The sequence below is a fragment of the Mus pahari genome, unplaced genomic scaffold, assembly GCF_900095145.1.
Source record: "Mus pahari unplaced genomic scaffold, PAHARI_EIJ_v1.1 scaffold_7310_1, whole genome shotgun sequence".
In the NCBI taxonomy this organism is placed as follows: Eukaryota; Metazoa; Chordata; class Mammalia; order Rodentia; family Muridae; genus Mus; species Mus pahari.
The window spans coordinates 39786-46426 of record NW_018393229.1 but is presented as its reverse complement, the minus strand read 5'-3'; positions in this window follow the sequence as shown (position 1 = coordinate 46426).

Here is a 6641-nt window from a genome sequence, read left to right as displayed (position 1 = left end):
AACTCACATGATATGCACTCACTGATAAGTGGATATTAGCCCAGAAACCTAGAATACCCAAGATACAATTTGCAAAACACAAGAAAATCAAGAAGGAAGACCAATGTGTGGATACTTCATCCCTCCTTAGAATGGGGAACAAAATACCCATGGAAGGAGTTACAGGGACAAATTTTGGAGCTAAGACGACAGGATGGACATCCAGAGACTGCCCCACCCAGGGGTCCATCCCATAATCAGCCACCAAATACAGACACCTTTGCATATGCCAGAAAGATTTTCCTGAAAGGACCCTAATATAGCTGTATCTTGTGAGGCCCTGCCAGTGTCGGGCAAATACAGAAGTGGATGCTCACAGCCATCTATAGGAGGCCCCCAAATGGAGGAGTTAGAGAAAGTAGCCAAGGAGCTGAAAGGGTCTGCAGCCCTATAGGTGGAACAACAATATGAACTAGTCAGTGCCCCCAGAGCTCTTGTCTCTAGATGCATATGTAACAGAAGATGGCCTAGTCAGCCGTCATTGGGAAGAGAGGCCCCTTGGTCTTGTAAACTTTATATGCCCCAGTACAGGGTAAAGCCAGGGCGAAGAAGTGGGAGTGTGTGTGTAGGGTAGCAGGTTGGGGGAGGGTATAGGGGATTTTGGGGATAGTACTTGAAATGTAAATAAAGAAAATATCTAATAAAAATATTTGAAAAATTCTGATTCTCTTCACATGTGTCTTATTTTCTCTTTATTTTGTTACTTGGGCCAATAATCTGTTATCTTCTCAAAGAACCAACTCTTACATATGTCGATACTTTATATCTTTGTCTTTGTTTTTATTTATTGGTTTCTGCTCTGAGTGTTATACTATGCTCTCTATTGGGTTTGATTTATACTTGTTTAAATCTTTTTATATTATAAATATAAATTTCTATTTTACACATGACTGTTGGAGCCTCCCAGACTTTTGCAGCCACCGTTCTACACTACCTGGGTGACTTCCTGCCAGGCTGGTACCTTATTTATGCCTGCCACTGTCCTGAGGAACAATAGCCTTGGGGCAGATGCTGTTCCCTGCTGATAGGCGCCTAGATTCTATAGAGATAGCATTTCCTGAAGACCCGCCTACCTGTTTGCTCCTGAACTGCAGCCTCAAGATTGGGGTTGGGGGAAGGGTTTTTCCCATGCCATATAAACCCGGTACTTCATTAAACTTTGGGCTTTGATCAGGAATTCTTGTCAAGACCTGGTTATTTCTCCCGCTGTCTTTTCCCTTTCAGCCCAGCCCTGTCTTTCAGGACGAACCCAGATCAGATTATTTCTGTGGCAGAAACACTCACATGACATCTTCACCAAAATTTCCCCTTCCTTCTATCTACACCCCCAGTATTCCTACACTAACTCTGTCCCCAAATTCCCATTAGAAAAGTGCAGAGTTGCCAGAGAATGTATATTGCATAATAAATTACAATGAGACTAGGTATAAAGTCCCAAATCACAGCTGGACTAAGCAACCCAGGAGGAGGACAATGGTCCCTAAATCAGGTGAGGATACAGAGACAACACCTACTTCCATTGATAGCAGTCTCCCACGAACCCCAAGATGCACAACCATAACAAATAGATAAATGATTTGACATAGACACAAGCAGGCTCTGGCTCTGTGACTTTAACAACAGTCACTGTAAGCACCTTATGGCCCTGTTTGGTTGATACCGTGGGTTGTGTTCTTATGGTGTATTCAACACCTGTGACTCCTATAATCCACCCCCCTTCCATGAAATTCTCCAAGCTCCACACAATATTTGCTTTTGGAACTCTAATTCTTGTAACATCAGTTGCTGGATGAATCCTCTAATGCCCATGATGATGGTTGGGCTTGGCTTCAATCTATGACTATAGAAGAATATGATTACAAATAATTTCATTGACTTTTTTCCAGTTTTATTTGGTTCTATCCTAGGCTTTAGTGCCATCCTGACTTAATATCCATTCTATGCAGGCAGTATCAGGCATGGACTAACACTTATCATATGAGTCTCAAGTTGAACAAGAAATTGTTTGGCCACTCCCAGTAATTCTGTATCACCATTAGCAAAGTACATCTTACAGGCAGTATAAATCATAGGTCAAACAATTGTGGCAGGATTGGCAGGATTTTACCACTGGTTATATTGCTGGTAAGAGAAGGATTCTGGTTTGGGTGCTGTATCCCAAAGTAGTAGGGGCCTTCTCTAGGATAACTCTTAAAGATTTCAGGAATTTCCACTGCACTAGATTTTCATATCACATCCAATTGTTTTCTTTATTTTTTTATTAGATATTTTCTTTATTTACATATCAAATGTTATCCCGAAAGTTCCCTATACCCCCTCTGCCCCTGCTCCCCTACCCACCCACTCCTACTTCTTGGCCCTGGCATTCCCCTGTGCTGGGTCATATAAAGTTTGCAAGTCCAAAGGGCCTCTCTTCCCAATGATGGCCAACTAGGCCATCTTCTGCTACATATGCAGCTAGAGGCATGAGCTCAGGGGGTACTGGTTAGTTCATATTGTTGTTCCACCTATAGGATTGCAGCCCCCTTCAGTTTTTGGGTACTTTCTCTAGCTCCTCCACTGGGGGCCCTGTGTTCCATCCAATAGCTGACTACATCACATCCAATTTTATCTCGATAATTAGGGCCATTTCTCCCATTATTCTCTCCCTCTATTCATTCAGAAAGCCTTACCCCTCTTGTAACCATCCCCATTTACCTCAACTTCGCCTTTAAAATATATTCTACTTACAGTTTCCCTGTGTCTCCATTTTAGCCCTGCTTGGCGCATAACCACTTTTTTCCAGTCATATTTGGCTCCATCTAAGATCTCTGTGTTATCCAGCCTCAGGTTACAGGGCAGCCCAGCAGTGTCAGGCATAGGCTCCCTCTCTTGATATTGGTCTCAACTTGGACCAGCCATTGGTTGTCCTCTACAAGAAATTCTATGCCACCAATATCAAGGCACATCCTGCAAGCCGAGAAATTACGGTCAAAGTTTTTATGGTTGGGTTGTTGTCCCAGTACTACTATTTCATGATTTCTCTGGTAACAGAAGGTTGGTGGTGTGTTCTCAGCATTCCCAATTACTAAGAATATTGTCTTGGGTCATCATCATAGGTTCCATGGAGTTTCCACTCCACTAGATTTTCACATTACATCTAAGTGTCCCCCAATTCCAGTTTTTTCTCCATTCCTCCCCAATATCTGATTCCTATTGTTAACATGCCCACCCATTACCAGTCCACCGACAAAATCTACTTCTACTTCCCGTGGACTCTTCTTTGAGTCCTCCTTTTTACTTATTCCTCTCAGTGTCTATGGACTTTAGCACAATTATTATTTTCCTTAATAGATAATATCTCCTCATTTACGAGGCTATACCTCGTTTGTCTTTTTGGCTATGTGTTACTTAAGCCAGTGTGATTTTATCAAGTTCCATTCATTTCTCTCCCAAATGTCATAATTTCATTAAATATAATATTATACAAATTTATTACATTTTCTTTATCCCTCAATAATTTAAAGGACATGTAATTTGTTTTCCAGTTCTGAGTATGAGTAATGCTGCCATGAGCATAGTTGTTCAGCTGTCACTGTGATTGGAAGGAGAGTCCTTTGGGTATATGCCCAATAGCAACTACACTTGGTCTTAAGGTGAATTACCTTCTAATTTTCTGAAAAATGGTCATATTAATTTTCTTACTGTCTGTAAAGCTTGTGCTCTCAAAAGGAATAAAGGAAGTGTCTTTCTGCTCTATATCCTTGTCAGCATGACCTGTCTTAGAATTTCAAAGTAGTTTTGATTTCCATTTCTCTTATGTCAAACATCTCAGAAGATGAAAGGATCTCCCATGCTCATGGATGGACAGGATTAATATAGTAAAAATGGCCATCTTGCTGAAAGCAATCAACACATTCAATGCAATAACCATCAAAATTCCAACTCAATTCTTCATAGAGTTAGAAACAGAAATTTGCAAACTCATCTGGAATAACAAAAAACCTAGGATAACAAAAACTGTTCTCAAAAATAAAATAACTTTTGGTGGAATCACCATCCCTGACCTAAAGCTGTAATACAGAGCAATTGTGATACAAACTGCATGGTACTTGTACAACAACAGACAGGTAGACCAATGGAAAAAACTGAAGACCCAGAAAGGAACCAACACACCTATGGTCATTTGATCTTTGACAAAGGAGCTAAAGCCATCCAGTGGAAAAAAGACAGAATTTTCAACAAATGGTGCTGGTTCAACTGGCAGTCAGCATGTAGAAGGAATGGATCCACTCTTACCTCCTTATACAAAACTCAAGTCCAAGTAAATCAAGAGCCACCACATAAAACCAGAGACACTGAAATTGATAGAGGAGAAAGTGGGGAAAAGCCTTGAAGAAATGGGCACACGGGAAAAATTCCCGAACAGAACGTCAATGGCCTGTACTGTAAGATCAAGAATTCTCATAAAACTGCGAAGTTTCTCTAAGGCAAAGGACACTGTCAATAAGACAAAAAGGGCAACCAACAGATTGGGAAAAGATCTTTATCAATCCTACATCTGATAGAGGGCTAATATCCAATATATACAAAGAAATCAAGAAGTTAGACTCCAGAGAAACAAATAACCCTATTTTAAAAATGTGATAGAGAGCTAAACAAAGAATTCTCAACTGAAGAATACCGAATGGCTGAGAAGCACCTGGAAAAATATTCAACATCCTTAATCATCAGAGAAATGCAAATCAAAACAATCCTGAGATTGCACCTTACACCAGTCAGAATGGCTAAGATCAAAAACTCAGGTGACAGCAGATGCTAGTGGGGATGTGGAGAAAGGAACACTTCTCCATTGCTGGTGGGATAGCAAGCTGGTACACCCATTCTGGAAATCAGTTTGGCAGTTCCTCATAAAATTGGACATAGTACTACCTGAGGATCCAGCTCCACCACTCCTGGGCATATACCCAGAAGATGCTTCAACATGTAATAAGGACACATGTTCTATTATGTTCATAGTAGCCTTAATTATAATAGCCAGAAGCTGGAAAGACCCCAGATGTCCATCGACAGAAGAATGGATACAGAAAATGCCATATGTTTACACAATAGAGTACTACCCAGCTATTAAAATCAATGAATTTATGAAATTTTTAGGCAAATCTGGAGGAAATCATCCTGAGTGAGGTAGCCCAATCACAAAAGAACACATGATATGCACTCACTGATAAGTGTATATTAGCCCAGAAGCTTAGAAAACCCAAGATACTATTCGTAAAATACATGTAAGTCAACATCAACCAAAGAAAATACATTGTGGGACTCACGGCTCCAGCTGCATGTGTAGCAGAAGATGGCCTAGTTGATCATCAATGCAAGGAGAGAATCTTGGTCCGGTGAAGGTTCTATTCCCCAATATAGGGGAATGCCAGGGCCAGGAAGCAGGAGTGGGTGAATTGGTGAGCAGGGGGAGGGGGAAGGGGATAGGGTCTTTTTGGAGAGGAAACTGGGAAAGGGGATAAGATTTGAAATGTAAATGAAGAAAACATCTAAGAAAAAAATGAAGAAAAGAAAAAGAAAAGAAAATTAGCCAGTATTGATCAAGTTTCCCCATCAATTCCAACAGAAGTTTTCCATGTTCTATGACATATGTGTGTATATATGTGTATCATGAGATTCTGTTAAGTTGTGGAATTCAAAGGGATTGGCAATGAGCTGTAAACTTTTAGGGTTTAAATTGCCACAGTGACCAATATCAAAAAAATGGTACCCCACTTATGGTAATGAGGTTCTTGCTTGTTAGCCTGAAATTTGTACAAAAGGCATTGTCATCTTGTCATAGATACCCTATTTAAAATATTTTCAAACATGTTTCTGTATATACATTAGATAGTTTCTCTATAGAATGTTTAGATGGAAATTTTCAAGACAATTTTAATTATGCTTATGCCTTCCACTAATCTATCTACCCAACAATTTTCTCCTCAACTACCGTTCTATGAAACAATATTCACTTTTGTCCCTTCTTACTACCTTCTTTCTCCTCCTCCAGTGAAGGTCACCGTCTCCTATACCCCCTTTAAAGATTTTCTGAATTTTCTGGGTTATACAAATCAAACTTTCACTTAAAAAGTTTCAAAGGCATAATTTACATTTGTTTTTTATGATTTTAAAATTTTAAATTGGTGATGTTATTTATATCTCAAATGTTATCCTTCTTCCTTGTCTTCCCTCCACAAACCCCCTATCCTATCCCCCCTCTTTCTCTGCTTATATAAGGCTGCTTCCTAAGTGCTCTCCCCACTTCTGCCTCACTGCCCTAGCACTACTCTATGCTGGGACATCAAGCCTTCATAGAACCAAAGGTCTCCCTTCTCATTGATGGCAGATAAGGCCGCCTCTCCTACATATGCAGCTGGAGCCATGGGTCCCTCCATTTGTGTTCTTTGGTTGGTGGTTTAGTCCCTGGGAGCTCTGGAGGATATGGTTGGTTGGTATTGTTGTTTTTCCTATGGGGTTGCAAATGTCTTCAGCCCCTTCAGCCTTTTCCCTAACTCCTCCACACTTAGTTCAATTGTTGGCTGCAAACAACCACATCTGTATTTGTCAGGCTCTAACAGAGC